Source organism: Acyrthosiphon pisum, chromosome X (assembly GCF_005508785.2).
Source record: "Acyrthosiphon pisum isolate AL4f chromosome X, pea_aphid_22Mar2018_4r6ur, whole genome shotgun sequence".
In the NCBI taxonomy this organism is placed as follows: Eukaryota; Metazoa; Arthropoda; class Insecta; order Hemiptera; family Aphididae; genus Acyrthosiphon; species Acyrthosiphon pisum.
The window spans coordinates 78,878,723-78,897,552 of record NC_042493.1 but is presented as its reverse complement, the minus strand read 5'-3'; positions in this window follow the sequence as shown (position 1 = coordinate 78,897,552).

The following is an 18,830-nucleotide window of genomic DNA, read 5'->3' as shown; positions in this document are numbered from 1 at the left end:
AAAAAGTACTATCTCATATTTACTGTAGGTATCAAACTATCAACTGTGCAATAATAACATGATGGTAAGATATTATTAACTATTGTACATGTATCAAAAAAACGCACTCGGAACTAATCATAAGTAGTGAGGGGTAGTGGGTTATGAAAATAAAAATCATATACTTATTTTCAATATGTAAAAAAATTGTATTATAAAGAAGTTCTTACTGTTTCAAAAACCATTATTGTTTGTGTTTTTCAAACTTGACAATTTTTTTTTATATAAATGATATTAAAAAAATAAAAACAACAATGCACAGCCAAAGTTCTCCTTTGTATGTGGTGAAAGTCTCGTTTCTTACTTATCATTGAAGCCTTATCGGTTCTTTCCCGTGCAAAACAGTTTTTGTTATGTTGTATATTTGTAAGATGAGAGAACACATGCGGGTGTAGCGTCCTCTTAAAATTGTATAATTAGTGTCCTTAATAATCTATACATATTTTAAATTCTGAGTGAATCGATGAATGTATTGATTCAATAATCATGTGTGTTTTTTTTAAAAATTATTTTTTTTTTTATTTGTCTAATATCATCTTTTAGGACAGTAAAAATACTTAGATTTTCTTCAACAGAATTTTTTCTGATAGGAAAGTGAATCTTGTTGGTACTTTGGGGGATCACGAGTAAAAAATTCTCAGTAGTTTTCAAAAGTTTCGAGGAAAACAAAAAATTAGGGAAAAATGGAAATTTTTACGTAAAATTGGTTTTTGACAAATTAGATTTTGGTTTTTGGTGTAACTCTGAAATAATGACCATACTATAATTATTATTTTTAGTTAATCACCTCCAAAATCTTAATTAAGTTATTGTACCTGTGTGCCTATCAATAATCATCGTATAGCCATATTGTGTAGCTTCAAGTATAATCTGATTGAGGTTTGTATTTATGGGGATACTTATTCTGAATTTAAGGGGTGTTAAATTCCGACCAGCACTCCTTCGGACAAACTTTCGATTATTATCGGTTATAGCAATCACAGCGGGATTTTGTTTTCGCGTTTATACCTACCTCTGGCTTCCTCGACGCCGCATCGGAACTCATTACCGCGTATTTGACTGTTTCCTTTCTTCGGATGTTACATAATATTATTATAATACAAGTATATAATGTTCTAAAGTTATGTAATTTATGTTATATATAATATCGTGCCGACGACGCCGTCGACGTGATTTCAGTGTCTGAGCATCCCTCCGCGCCACGGGGGTAACGCCGTGCGTGACATTTGTGTTTTCTCGGCCGTATCACACGAGCGACCCTGACCTCTTCGTGGTGACGGACCGTTGTACCATAATACTATATTGTATAGGTAGGTACAACACGCGTGTTATTATTTCATATTTATTGTAATTCGTTATTATTTTTATTTAATATTGATAGGTATTATTAATAGTTATTACATTAATTTAATTATTTATATTTTATATACGACGAAAGCAGTGGCGGTCGGTAACCGCACACAGTGGCGGCCGTTGCGGTATTTTCGAGTTGACCTCTCCGCCACCACCGCGGCGGTCACTATAAAGGCGCGCAAAACCACCGATCACGCACACTCCACCGACACGCAACGCGAACCCGGCAATATGCATAATATTTTAGCGCACAGTGGCTCAACCATGGTGGGTGGGAGGAGGTATGTTGCCACACCATCCCCAATATCTTTTTGTTTTCGTTTTTTGATTGAAGCCGTTATATGTATGAAAAAATAAATGTTCAATAGTTACCTAGCGATTACCATCAAACGATTAGAATTTTATCACCGTGAATGTGTAGTGATGTACTATTTTGTATTTATAATCTACTCCATCCGATATTAATATCTAGTTGTGTTATACTACTCGTTATTATAAATATATAGATTGGTATCTAGCTGCTAGACAATAATTGATTGCATTCAATTAAAAAAATTAGTACAATTTATGTGATTGACGTTTTAAATAAAATGTATTTGTTTTTATAGTTGAACACTTTGTACCTAAATCAGGGCTTGCAAACGTTATAATAACGTTATATTTGACAAAAAACGATTGAAATTTGTAAACGTAATTATAACGGAAAGTGTTGATCAAAATTAATTAATTACCGCAAAACCAAACATAACGATTAACAAAATATATAATATTATATCACTAAACAAAATATAAGGCATAACGTAAGTTATAGAATATCAGTAAACGAAAAATAACGCAAAATGAAATAATTTAAAATCCATCTATTTAAAAGTTATATTGGTTTCCTAGAAATATTTATTTCATGCGATTTATTTTTGTCTTATTGCAAATAGTCTAAGAATTGATCATATTATCATATTCCGTATCCGAGCCAACAGCTACCAGCATTAGTTATTATTTTTAAATTTAATAGGTATTATTAACACTATTCTAAATAACGTTGAACGCAATACTTGTATAACGTTTTAATTCTAAATAACGATAGTCGGAAAACTTGAAGGTATAACGTTGTAAATAACCTTAAACGAATTTTATTTTCAAATGTGAGCCCTGACCAATATATATATATATATATATATAGTTCGGTATCTATATATTATATTATTATACATAATATGTATAATATATAGTATATTATTTCCGATATATTATACTATTTATTTTTTATTACCTATATAATATAATAATATATTATATACTATATAGATGGAAATTATTTATTTTTAGAAAAATGATAGTAGTTTAATGTCTAGTTGCATAATATACAATTTATTAATTCAATGGTTCACTAATATGTAATAAAATGAAGATATTATTTACATTATAATATGGGCCGCTAAATCAATATAATGTACCAAAAGATCACTATTGATTCATTAAAAAAATCGTGGGCTCATAACAAAAAGGTGCTATATCGATTCTTTTCAAAATCCCCTTTTTGGTATACACATGTTTAATGATCAATGCTCTATAATTCAAGCACACATCTAACCTTGTAGGCCCATTATTTAAAGATTTATCCAGAACTAAAAGGGGCTCAATCAATAAAATGTACACATTCGTTATTTGATAGTAATCTAAATAGCACGTTTTGGTTCTTATTAATTGTGTTAATACCAAAAGGTTCTATCTGCATGATAAAATAAATTAGTGATAAACTGATAACCAAAAAGTACTATCTCATTTACATTGTACCAACCATACAATAATAATATGATGGTACAAAATTATTAATTATTGTACATTTATCAACAAAACAATGATTTCTATAAAAAAATTGTAATTTATAAATTAAGAAGGCATGGACGTACCCAGGACATATTTTAGGGAGGGGTTTTGAAAATTAAAACCATATATAACTTTAATGTTCATAGTTATTTGAAAAGGGGAATTGTAAATTCCACCCGAAGTGAATAGGTAAAAAGAAGGTCTATGGTAATTCCGCCCGGGAAAATATATACAGGTAAAAAAAGTTACATGTATATTCCGCCAGGAAAAAATAAATTTTTAAACTTGGCGTTCTGTCTTCTGTGGCTGTACGACTTGACCACGGCGGGTTATAGTATTTAGAAAATACTTTTGGGAATTTAGACAAAAAAAAAATTATCATATTAATTTATTATAGATTATGACGCATATTTATTATTACTGTTTTACGATTTTTATTAATTTTATATGAATTATGTAGTAATTATTCACTTAATATATGAAACATATATTTATTAAATAGGTACTTATAATGATTATTCTATGTTATTTCTTGTATTATTATTAAAAACTAGGTACTTAGTAAAAACTTTATTGTAATAAGAATTTTTTACTTATATGCAGGATTATGTGTTTATTAATAATATTTTTTTACAGGTGGAATTTATATGTACCTTTTATCAGTTATATAACTTGTACTTTTATCGGGCGGAATTTACATGCGCCTATTTGCAAGATTACATAATCTGAGAAAACTTCACGGGGGGGGGGGGGTGAATCTTTAACCATTAACCCCCCTGTCTTGAAATAAAGATCTATAATGAAAAGTCAATGTCACATTATTTATTATTTTGAGGTTGGTTATGTCTTAGTAAAAATAAATATTTAATTCAAAACGAAAAAGTTCTAATTAAGTGAAAAAAATTATATGAACAACTTTTTGGTTCTAACCGGACATTTTTTACATTTTTGTTTTTTTTTACGTTACATTTTGATTTAAAAAAAAACAATTGTTAACGCAGAACAACTTAATGAATTTTTAGATATGCCAATCATTAAAAATCATTCATTACGAAAAATGATAATATAATTTCAAGTGAAATAGTAAATTGTGTGGCAAGGGCGGGAAGTAAGGTATTTCAGTCGCGGGCGACGTGTGCGACACGAGCCGCAGGTGAGAGCCGTATTTCGCCCAAGACTGAAGTTACCTTCCCACACGAGCCACACATTCTATTTTATGTCCCGCCTCTGCATTCATCGATAACGGTAAAGATAATACAGGTAATACAACAACTAGACCATAATTCTACGACAACAATATTTCATGAAAGAAACGATTTGGTTTTATTTAGTTTAAGCGTCACGCATGGAGGTTATAATATGAATATAAGATATTAAGATGTAACCAAAAGTTTATGTTTGTAAGGACCATGGTATAGATTCATTGTCGCCTGTCGGGTTGTGCAGGGTATATGCGCGTGATATGTGCGCCGAGCACTTTTGGGGATTTCCACTTTACCACCAGGCACTTTTTGGGATTTCCACTTTACCGCCCAGCACTTCTTGGGATTCCAAGGTTATGAGCTTTTAAAAGCGATTTAAGTAGGTATACATTTATCGAAATTATGTCTGTTTTCAATGCTTTGCAATATTCACCTACTTTCTGTTAGAGTTAAATATGCAAAACTAAGTAAATATATAGGTAATTATATTTTAACATTATCTAAACTAGCTTAACTATTTTTAGTACATAGCTGCCTACCTAATATAAAATACATTATTTTATTTTAGATTCTGATTGGAGAGATGAATGTATTTATTTTACAATGATGTGTGTTTATTTATTAATTTTTAATTTTTTTTATAAAATCTGTCATCACCTAAGGTAATAAACATGACCAAGATTTTCAAAATCTTGGTCTTGGTCTTGGTGAGAGGCGGATCCAGAGTTAGGAAACTCTGTTAGTTAGTGGGTCAGGACATTTCAAGGGGGCCACTTATTAAAACCTAACCTAACCTAACCTAACCTAACTTATATAAAACAAAAAAATTAATTTATATTTTATACTGTACGTGTGTTTATTTGACCAAGTGTTCAACAACCTAAGATCTGAAAGAAGGCTAATTTGATCAACAAATATTAACTGTTGGTCAGCTGACCTCCTGAACCCCCCCTAGATCCGCCCCTGAACAGATCAGCAATTAGCAATTTTTCCCTCACGTCCATTTTCAGACGCTTGTCAAATTTTGTGCTATTGAAGTGTCATTTTCTCAGACAATTTTTTTTATGAGTTTAATGTTATTATTTATTGATATTTAACAAAATACCCAAAATAAATTTTGTTAAAACAAGTGTCCTGTGTATTTCGTTATTTGATAAAATTTATTTTTATTATAATAATATATTTATTATTAAAGTCTTACCGTGCTATTGGGAAAATCTTCAAAGTTTGTATTAATTGAAAGCGTTGGAATTATTGATTCAAGACTAGCAAGCTATTATTTTGTCAACACGAAACTATAAAATAAATTTAATATGTGTACTATTATAATATATTATATTGTATTATGTATTTTTTATTTGGATATATTGTATTAGAAAAATAATATATCATTGATTTTTTCTGTTACAAACATTATTAATAACTTTGACAACTTGAATTGTATTTGTTTTCATATTATGATTATTTCCATACTTATCATCATATTCATTATAGTTGGAAGAACTGTTAGGTTTAATATTTTTTTTGGTTTCTTGGTTATTTTTTTTTCGTAATTTTTATTGGTTATCATGATAGTCTTGAGTGTTTAGACAATCAATGTGCTCGTATTTAACGGTTGAATTTGATATTTTATAGGTGAGTTTAGGGTTTCGTCAAATACTGATCAAATTTAATAACAATACAAATAATTTCTTATTATTTTCGTTATGAATTATTAGTTAATGAAATCTAGATACACTAATGTGTTTTCGGGGGAAAAAAAAATTTGCAGGACTCCGAGAGTCTCGAAGTGATGGTCTTGTTTTAGTCTTGGTCTGGCAGCTTCGGTATTGTTTTGATCTTGGTCTTGGTCTTGCAGCAAGAGTCCTGGGAGACCGTAAGACCAAGACCAATTTTGATCATCACTAATCACCTTTTTAGGACAGTAAACATGTTTAGATTTTCTACAACAGGATCTTTTCTGCTAGAAAAGTAAATCTAGATTCTAGTTGGTACTTTGTGGGGGGTCAAAAGTAAGGAATTAAGGAAAAACCGAAATTTTTATGTAAAATCATTTTTCGACAAAATCGATTTTGGTGTTTGGTATAACTCTAAAAAAAATTACATGACATTTTCACTGGTTGTTTATATTACTTTATATCCACTTACCCACCTTTTTTGGTTTTATATTAAACGTTTTATATATATTTCACGTACAGCCTGAACCTAATCATTAAATCATATGATAATATTATAATATTGTGTAGGTACCTTGCTGTGTATTATGAAATGTTCATTCGACTTAATGGACATTTTATAATTTAATTTATATCTATATAAACGATTATTTTACAATGTTTATTTATTATAATTGTAAATAAACCCTAAAGGCTAGAGCCCTATTTCTGCAATCTGCAATCTGCAAATATAGACGATGATAAAACATACGTGTTCTTTGCAAAGTACAATTGTTCAAAGCAAGCAAAACTGTATAGGTACGATCAAAAAGTTCAATTACTTGTATTAAAGAATATTCAAATATAATATGTGATGAGCTGTTTTATTATGTACATTACCTAAATTGATTTGATATCGAGCTTTTAATTTAATGTAGTTTAATCTAATAACTACATAAAGTATAAAATAATTCTCATTTCTAATTATGAAAAAATAAATTGGTTACAAGTGAAATTTTATTAGGTACCTACGCCAAAAGCCATGTTGTATTAATTAAAACAACAAAAAATGTTATTGGGTATAAAGTTATTGTTTGAATTATAATATTATGGTTGTGAATTTGTGATCAAGAATAGGAATCCTGAAAGATGCCTAAATGTATATTATCATATCTGATGACCGAGCCTGGGCATAAACGAGTTAAAAATTTACAGTTGAGTTAAAAGTTAAGTTATTTAAACTTTTAACTTGATTTTTTTAAATTTAATTTAAAATTTTTTTAACTTTACTGATTTTTTTTGATATAAACTCAATAAATTACGAGTTACTTTTAATCAAATTTAAGTTATACCTTAATTTATATAAAATTATTATTGATGATATTACATACTTCTTGCATACACATTTACTTTTGATTATTTTAAACTATATTACTGGCTAGTTATAATATAACATATTATTATACATATTATGTTAAAAAAAAAATAAACAAATGACTTAACTTAAGTTAATAAGTTAATTGTAAGTTTCCATATAACTTTCATTTTATCTTAACTGAGTTTAAAAAAAATGATGATGACTATTATTAACTTTTTTAAATGCGTTCTATAAAATTAACTTAACTTGATTAAACTTTATCATTAACTTGCCCTGCTTGGTGGCTTGCTGTAGACTAAACATACATAATAGTTTATAGGCAGATAAATCTATATAAATATTACATTTATATTAAATCATTAAACTTATAATTTGTTCATCGAACCAAAAACATAATAAATTTATAACAACCTAAGCGCATAATAATAATATGTCTATTCATACTCTTACTCTTTTGTGTTACTATAATTACAATTTACAATACTATTGTTTTAACGGATGAATTGCTATTGCATGCATTAGACCTTTTATATACGGGTGTACAAATTGTTACATCGGGTCCAACAAATATCTATTTATTTACTTTCTTCCCATTTTTTATTTTTTATTAACCGTTGATTCATTTTAAATTGAACGAGTGAAATGATATCGGTGCATCAAAATGTATTAAGCCTTCGAATTTTATTTTACGTTTTGTTCGTCAACATAAACGTATTGTTTGGTTGTAGTTGTTACTATATTAAGCCTTTGGATTAAGTTTATAGACAGATACCTAATAATTATTAATTATATAGTTTGATAAAATGTAAAGAAACGTTATACAAATAATTGCTATCTATAGTTTAGGTTAGAATTGGTTACTAGGTAATTGATTTCAATTACTGCTCAGGTTTTTTGAATTTCTTTTTTAAATGTACCATTGCGTGTACTTATTGTAATTATGATTAATCCTTCCATCGGACATCGTGGTAGATGTCTTATTTATTTATTGAATTAACAGCGAGAAGCTCTGAATAATTTTCAAATTTTAAAGAAACATATTCATTTCCTAGGTAGGTAACACTAATTAACTAAATGTTGTTTGTCTATGATGAGTTAATCAACATGGGTGAATAATTATTGTTTTTTCAACTCTGAAAATGATTTATAAAATATTTTTCTTACACTTACATATGTATTAGTTATTATGATAAATGTTAGAGACCCATAATGGTTAGAATTTGTAGTTATTGATGTGACAGTTTTATACATATATACGGCCATAGGAACACATTTGGTTGCTATTAGCTATTGGGAGTTTTTATATTTTGTTATAATATGTTATAATTGTATTACTTCTTACATGCGTCATAATTCTTAGTATGAAGAAGAATGTCCCATAACTGCAGGTAAATTATTAAATAAACATTATATTCTATATTATAAAGAAATAAGAACGGAATTATCTACCTATTAATAAGAAATTATATTTATATTGATAGGTAATACTTTTTAGTAGGTAGTTATAGATTAACTGTAAATATATGGTACAATTATTATGAAATATTTTTTTTTTTCATTGGACTTAAGCCTGACAATTAGCCGTTTTTGTTGTTTTTATAGTTGGGTGGGGGGCGGTTGGAACAGTTGGTTGAAACATGTTTTTTTTTTGTTTGGCAGAATTTTTAGTTGTGCACCCGTAGGTTTCTGCCATGCCCGGGTGGGGGATTGTGGCATCTATCTCCGGACACCGTGACTTGCCCGTAGAAAAATGCCACTCTTGGCCAGGATCGAAATGATCTATAGATGATAGCTTTCATATTTATAATAACTTTAGACGTAATAAATCTTAGTTTGCTGTATCTAACCAATAACATTTTTATTTTATTTTAATATGTTTTAATCCTTATTTCGTGAAGTATTTAGTAAATCAATTATTTTATTATATATATAGTGAGAATCAGTCTACCTATAGGAATCTTAGATATTTAAAGATGTGGATGATGGATTGAACATATATATATGGAAGTTTGGACACAACATTGTTTGAAAAAGATGGCAAAAATCTTGGTCCACTATTAGCTATCATCCATATCTTTCTAACAATATTATAACTAGGCAACTCTTTCCAAGACAGAGGCCAGAGAGCTGGCACAATCGATATATGAATATGTATATATGCATATACCTATAAAGTCTATGATAGAAATATTTGATTGTAGAAATTTTAATTTTCATATTATCATTATTGGTACCTAGGTGTTGTTCTTTGTATAACTAATTTATTTGTACGCTTAACATATTAAACAATAGGGCTTAACTACTTATCACTCAATTTCTAGTCTTTTTATGTATACCTACTATAATATAATATAACTTTTTTGTTCTCATTCGTGTTTTCTGTTTTTCTGTTCACATAAAAAACAAAAGTATTCAATGTTCAACTAAAACAATAAACTTGCAATTAGTAGACGGAAAGAATATAACTATACTGGCTTGTTTAATCTTGTGAAATTCGGTAAAACGAAAATCAACAACAATTTATGATTGTACCTATCTACTAAATCATTATCTGCTGTAATTTAAACACATCATCATCGATCGTATTTATTTGTAAATACAATGCCTATAATAATAATATAGATACATCAATGTAAATGTATAAATATACATAACAATTCTAATTGCTCGTGGAGATGGAATATTGATACTGTCGACATGTTAATATAGGTATACTTAATGGATTTCTTCTAAGTGGTATGTATATCAACTTAAATCATAAGAAACCGTCTGGCTTTTCAGAAAATTCTATTCGTGTGATACACAGACTACCTTTTTGCTTGCAATTTCCCTCTCCTTTTGGCTTATTTTTGTAAAATTTTATATTCTTAATAATTCTCAATGATAATATAAATTATTAATACTCTTCTATTTTCGTCACTTGTATGTTAATGAAATATTAAAATATAAGATTAAAATCATAAGTCACTTGTCAAAGATGATTTAATGCAAAAATTCTAAAATGGATAAATGAAACAATAGTTAACTAGCTAATTTAAATAATATGAAATATTGAAGATATCCCAGCAGAACGGAATATTAAGATTTAGTCAAATATTTTGTTCTAGCTCTGTGTTTTTTAAGTTCCATGAAATAGTCTTGAGTTTTGGAAATTAAGAATTTTTAATGCCATATACTTGTTTTTGATTACACTTATAAGTTTTCATTCCACCAATGAACTTTAGGTTTATTTTCTTGGATGAAGATTTATCTATTGTTAGATTTGCTATTTTGACTATTGAGTTAGTAAATGAACTACTATCGAGTTAATATTATTTATGTGTAACTTGTAAGTCATAATTGAATAATTTGTTGGACCTTCGTTGATAAGTTGCCAACAAGAACATTTTGTTTTAACTTCGCAATTAAATTATTAGTACAATCGCAACCACATGAAATATTTGATTAAATATCCATATTTACATAAGGGGTAATTAGTATTTTTGCATTATATTATTTACTTCATGGTTGCAAGTCATTAAAATTGATGACAATGCTTGTTGTTTTTTTAATTCCATCTCGTAAGATATGTCGTATATGCGAATAAACGTATACGATACGTTAAACAAGGACAGGGGATCTACAATATAATCAAAATTAAATAAATCAATAGTGATTTGCTTATTTCCATACCTAATCCCTGAGTTATATATATTGTGTTTCCCATATTTGAGTTTTCGTCTGTCATTATAATTTAGAAGATTGCCTTTGCAAAGAATTTGGTTGAGTTTAAATAGAATGCCATGTATCCATGTAGTCATTGCCTTAGAAATATCAATATTGACTAGCCCCATTATTTGTTTGTTTTCAAGCTACTAGCTTCATGTTCAATATGAAAGATATTATCCATTGTACAACGGTCTATCATCCTAATGCCACTTTGTTGCGGTGATAGATAGTTGTTTTTATCCAGTATCCATGTTAGTCTATTGTTGATGATTTTTTCCAGAGTTTTACGCATGGTGTTCAATAGAGTATGGTGTATAACTTTCTGGACTTTAATTTATATTTATTTGTTTTGTGATCTGAATTATTATACCGTTTTTCCATGAACTTGGCCAGGAATCCTCAATATAGATTCTATTAAAGATTGTTAGAGTTAACTTTAAGGTTTTCATTCCAGTTTTTTATAAATATAAGGTATGTTGTCAGATCCCGACTATGACTTTTACATTTAGATAGGATATGAGTTAGTTCCTGAAAGGTAATTGGATTGATTAGATGGATTTCGTTCGTGATGTTCTTACCTATAGTATTGGGAATAGTTTCATTTCCATATCTTTTTTTTGTAGATTATAAACTGGTCATCGAAGTTATTGTCACTGCTGTTTTTATAGAAGTGTTGTATCAATATGTGTGGATGGTACATGAAATGTATCTACCACAGCAAATTTTGTTGTGGTATATGATTTTAGTTGCGAGGACGTTTCAGAGATGTGATAATGATGTTATTATTATTATTACTATTATTAATTTTGTATCTTGTTGAATTAGTTTTTGATATATTGTACATAACCTAAAAACACTCTCTCTCCGTGTCTCTGTTAAATTATAAGAGTAGTTGTCGTTGTGGTGTATCGAGCATGTGCTCTACACATTTTAATAAATTATATTTGTATTATATGATAATGTTGTTTTCTATTAACAAATTGCAATAAAGTGACAAAGTGTAATATCTAAATCAAAAGTATTAATTTATTATAATAAGGTAACGCAAACAGAATAATACATGAGATAAGTATTTTATTATTTTTGTTTTTTAAGATAGGAGAGGAGTTATGTTTAGGAGTATTCGATATATGTCCAATCATTTCTTGGCTGGATTCAGTTTATTTATCTATTGCTATTATGGTGGGAATGATGAGGTTGTTGTCAATGGGAGTTGTGTATTCTAGCCAGTCCATTGACTTGTCTTCTACTCAGACGTTTTTTGGAATGGTCCGGGAGCAGCTTTAAATGCTTTTCTATCTCTTCGGTTGCTATGGAAAACAGATTATTCTTTATTAGTGCTTTAGAGGTACCTAGTAACAAGAGCTTTTATTTCGTTAAAATCGATTAGGTGATCACTTTTTAATTTAACTTCGTTTTTTTTTGCAATTGGTTGTTGTGTGGCCAACCGATTTGCATAAAAAATAAGTAATTTGGTCATCAGTGAAGACAATTCTGAATTGGTTTTTATTTACATTGATTAATAACGAGCTTGGGAGCTTAGGAATATCGTCGGGATTGAGGAAAATTGTTGGTGGAAAATATAGCTTTCTACATTTATTCCGTCTTTTAGGCGTTTTATTTGCGTGATTAGAATAATATCTATATTTCTTAGGGCCCGTTTTTTCAATCATAGTTTAAACCTCGGTTACGCTTGAACCACTGATTTTACCGGCCGAATTCGGTGGTTTAACCGGAGTTCAACTATTATAATACGGGCCCTTAGGGCGTCTACTATTGCTAGGTTAGGAATGGATGGGCATACGTTTGACGTTAGATATAATAAATCTCTTGCCTGTGTTAATAAGTCTACGTATTTGAATAATATGATTGTTAGTATTTATATGTATTTGCGTAGTTGGCGTAAAGTTTTTCAAGATTTTGATGGCGCTCTGGATACATTTTTACATACACTTCAACAGGTTTTCCAACATTTTTATGTACATAGTAGCTCATATATACTGATACACCATACACCATACACACTATATTAGTATGGTTTACATATACATAATGAAAAAAACTTACAGATCAAACAAGTGTATTATTTTATAAGATGTGATATATATTATATATATTAGTTATTAGGAAAATTGTTAAACAGTTCTTTGTTTGATTTTAAACGGTATGAAAATTGTTTTTACAAATGTGAGCACAATGTCTATTTAATTGTATTATGATTTTTAATTAGATTTCGAACATTATTTTTTTTTTCTATTTAGAATATAAATTTTAAATTTTATGATTTTATTTTTGATCTCGAACTTTGTGAGAGATCTATCGGCGTTCGCACGGCTGTGTAACAGTCCTAATAATAAGCTTGTTATGATTTTGGTATAAATCATTGATTTAAATTTTTTTCAATTTCAATGTGAATAATGAATATCATTAAAAAAAAATTGATTTTAATATCACTTTTGATAATAGCTTCGATCATTTTTAACGATTTTTATCGATGTTTAATATTGATTTAAAAAAGGGGATTTTATTCATTTTTCTGTGAATTGAATAACATTTATCAAGTTAATTCAACCACGCTTCTTAATATTTATCAGTGCATGCTATAATTGCTTGTTTAGGTAAATAGGTAGATGCATGCTGCACGCGTGTATGCTGCAGAACACATTTTTTACTTATACTATATGACTTACCAATATTTTATTGTAACCTACTACCTATTATATAGTGTAATTTAAAAGGTTTAACGTAGTTTTTAATTATATTATTTTACCATACGCAGGGTTTATTTTTAATTAAGGTTCTCTCCGTATAAAATAGATGTTTTGTCTGTCTGTCTATTTGTTAGACAAAAAGAAAGCTTTGAAACTCAAAAATTACTGGACGGGTTTCAATAAAAATTATATCAATAGATTTCTTGAGACTTGAGTGTTTATAGCATATTTTTTCAACCCCTATAGACAGCTAAATCGTAGTTCACAGTCTCACACATTAATACAGTTTTTGGCTCGTGACAAAGGAATATTTATTGTTGTTTTTGTTTTTTTTATATAGGGTTGCCATTGGTTACATATTATATCAGTATTATGATTAGTAGAAACATTGCAAATATAAATTTATTTTGGCCGACATTGGTTACAGATCATTATATTTTTGTTTATTAGCTTATATGATTTTTGAATATCACACACACTGAATCACACTGAACACACATCTTTGGACGCATCATCTGTCAACAAAGATTAAGTACTGGAAATTATTTGAAATACCTACCACCCAAAGTATCAAATGTTGGTTGAGATATCTGCATCATATCACATATGTCAGCCAGAAGATGTTAATGAGTCTGAAGAACAAGACGGACTTAGGAACTGGTCGAATCAAAGCCACTACAATTTATTATTATTGGTTTGTTTATTCTGTACTTTATTCAAATAAAGGATATTGGTTACATATTAAATTAATATTATAATTAGTAGAAATATAGAATATACATTTTTGTTGTTGTTGCTGTGTTATTCATAATTTATTTATTACTTACCTTTTGATCATAGTCTATACAAATATACACCAACGCGTCAGCACATCTACATAAATACTCATACTCACACATACTTATTATATTACGCAGCTCGTTAATAAATTCCCAAGAATCCTGAAAACTCCTGTTTGAGCTACTCACACCACTACATACCTCATATACCTATGCATACGTATATACATCAGAGGCTGAAACCTTGATGATTTATACAGTTGCGGTTCCTGTTCGGTTCCCAGCAAAACTAAAATTTTGATTTTGGTTCAAGTTTGGTTCCAAGAAAAACTAAAATTTAGGTTTAGGTTCCTTTTCGGTTCATAAAAAATAAAAAAATTGTTACTTGATTTGGTTTTATACTTATATAAATTAATTTGTAATGTAAAAGTATCGGTTTCAGTAAGGTTCTGGTTTTTAAATTAATTTGAATAAGGGTTCCGATGAGGTTCTAGTATTAAAATTAATTTAAATAAGAGTTTTGGTGAGGTTTCGGTTCCCAATATTTAAAGGGTTCCGGTTCCAAAACCGGTTCTTTTCGTTGAGGTTCCAGTCCCTGATATAAATACAGGCATACAGCATAATATACTAGTAGGTCTGTAGTGTACCCGTACAGATATTGTATTAATTTCATATTTCTTAAAATATTTACAATATTATCTGAAATTAATTTTAGATTCTGAGTGGAACGATGAATGTATTAATTTTACAATGATGTGTGTTTTTTTTATTTTTTATTTTTGCGTCTGTCATCACGGTTTGGGGCAGTAAAAATGCTTCGATTTTCTTCAACAGTATCTTGTTTGATGGGAAAGTGAATTTATAGTTGTTGCATTCGGGAGGCCAAAATTTGAAATTTCCAATAGTTTTCAAAAGCGCCGTGAAAAACAAAAGAAAAATTAAGGAAAAACGGGAATTTTTACGCAAAAGCTGTTTTCGAGAAAATCGATTTTGGTTTTTTGTGTAACTTTAAAACAAATAACCGTAGAAACATAAAATTTTCTCTGGTTATTTATATTTCCATTTTCTATACATGATAAAATTTTCAAAATATTTTGATTTGTTTTGAACTGTTTAGGGACATTTTCAGTTTCCAATTTTATTAGTTTTTTTTTCTATGAATGTCAATAAAACTTTATTTGTCGAGTAAAAATACTTGAAAATTTAATACATGGATTCTAATATATTGTTACAATGACATTTGAAAAATATTAAAAATCCATAGTCGCAGTTTTTTTTTATTAGCATTTAAAGTTCAAAAATTGACAAAATATGTAAAAATCACGAAAATTAGCAAATTATTTCCAGTTAAGAATTCGTAAAAATTTTTCTTTTTAAATCTAAGATTTGAAAATGTATTACAAGATTCCACATAATATTGTCTACCTTTATCAAAAAAAAAATGTCTACAAGAAAGTCAAATTAAATTTTTATGAGCGTTTGAAATTCATATTTTTACAACATTTGATATTCACTCGATTTCTTACGTACCGATTTTCTTATTTTATTGTAATTAAAAAACGAATGATTGTAGATATTTGAAAATTTCACTGAATGTTTATATTAGCATTTTCTATATACGATAACATTTTGAAAATAATTTGACTCTTTTTGAGTTGTGTACAGACATGGTCAGTTTTCAATTTTTTTAGTTTTTTTTTCTATAAATATCAATAAAGTTTTATCTGTTGGGTAAAAAAGTGTAAAAATTTAATACAAGGCTCCTGATATATTGTTACAATAGCAGTTGAAAAATATTAAAAATACATAGGCACAATTTTTTTTTATAAGCATTTAAAGATGGAATTTTGACTGAAAATTTAGAACAAGATTCCACGTAAGTAATTAATAGATCACTGACCCTGGCACCGCAAAGTTAAAATGTTGTTACTAATTTGTAAAATAATTTTTGTAACAAAATTTTAACTTTGCGGTGCTAGGGTCAGTGACCTGTAATTAATTCTGTTACCAAAAAATCTAAAAAATACATTCGCACAGTTTATTTTTATAGTCATTTTAAGTTCAAATTTGGACGAAATTACATATTAAAAACCGGGAATAATTATTTTAGTTATTTTGTTGTGATTGTATAATATAATTCGTGGGTATACTTGAAACTTCTTAAGTATACTATTATATATCTATGATAGTATCACGGTTTGTTGTTGATGTATAACGCGTTATAAGTACCTAATGGATATTGTGATATGATTAATTTGGAATTTATTATAGGTACCTATTATAGGTCAATTTTTTTTTAATACCATATATAATATTATCTCTTATATCTAGACTGACATACCGTCTCCGCTCAGAATCGTTTTTCTTATACAATGATATTATATCATTGAATTCAAATTTAATACCATCCATTATGCAGTGACCCACTTGTAGCCTACTGTACAGCAGAGCGGCATCCGCTTACCTACCTTTTTAAAATCATGTTTCATTTTGTGGTTGATTGGTTGACATTCTGATGTTTGGAAAACTCAGAATTTATAACATTATATAAGAACATATGATGTAAATGGAGGGGGGGGGCATTATATAGGAGATTCAAAATTGTAGCACCCTGAAGATGTGCATTCTAGTTGCGTTACTGACTTTAGTATGTGCTAACCACACAATCACCTCTAACAGTCTGAATATGCATAAGCGCAACTAGAGTATGGCTGAGGGAGGGCTTCGCATGCCCAAAACTTGCAATAGCCCCCTAAAATATGTTATTCAATTGTTTCCTAAAATATTTATAAACTTATTAAAATGTATCTGTAATAGCTAGTTTTTATACAACCATTAGAACACATGATAAACTTCCCAAAACAAAACAATATAATAAAAAAGTAAGAAATAGTACAAAATGCAAATAATACCTTCCAGAATTAATCAAAAAGCAAAAATATTCAAATAAGATCAAATACGAAGAAGATCAATATGTCCTAATATAATACCACTACTTATCAAATGCACCAAACAAGAAATAAAAAAATGTTTCATATATTTAACGGAGCATACATTATATAAACTAAGACAATAAGCAAAAATACATTAGCAGTAAAAAATGTAGACTCACAGTAGGAAGAACTTATCAGTTATCAATAGTCCATACTACAGCAGGACAAACAGAACACTGCTTAAAGACAATAACACCTTCCAGCGAAACCACCAAATTTAGAGGTCGAAAAGAAGCAAAACATCAAACAGCAACTATTTTCTTTGATAAATTATTTAATATCAGTCATGATTCCCATTTTAATAATAAACAATTGTATAGACATGGTCAGTTTTCAATTTTTTTAGTTTTTTTTTCTATAAATATCAATCAAGTTTTATCTGTTGGGCCAAAAAGTGTAAAAATGTAATACAATGCTTCTGATGTATTGTTACAATAGCAGTTAAAAAATATTAAAAATACATAGGCACAATTTTTTTTATAAGCATTTAAAGATCGAATTTTGTCAAAATTTATCAAATTTAAAATTGAATAATTATTTCGTAGTTAAAAATCTATAAAATGTTCAACTTTTATATCTAAGGATTAAAAATTTAAAACAAGATTCCACGTAAGTAGTTAGTTCTGTTACCAAAAAATCTAAAAAATACATTCGCACAGTTTATTTTTATAGTCATTTTAAGTTCAAATTTGGACGAAATTACATATTTAAAACCTGGAATAACTATTTTAGTTATTTTGTTGTGATTGTATAATATATTTCGTGGGTATACTTGAAACTTCTTAAGTATACTATTATATATCTATGATAGTATCACTGTTTATTGTTGATGTATAACGCGTTATAAGTACCTAATGGATATTGTGATATGATTAATTTGGAATTTATTATAGGTACCTATTATAGGTCAATTTTTTTTTTAATACCATATATAATAATATTATGTCTTATACCTAGACTGACATACCGTCTCCGCTCAGAATCGTTTTTCTTATACAATGATATTATATCATTGAATTCAAATTTAATACCGTCCATTATACAGTGACCAACTTGTAGCCTACTGTATAACAGTCAACAGAGCGACATCCACTTACCCACATTTTTTAATTTTAACACCGTCCAAATTTTGAATCTCAGTTCGCCGGTGTCCATTTTTCGTGTTGAGTTATAGAATCCGCCTCT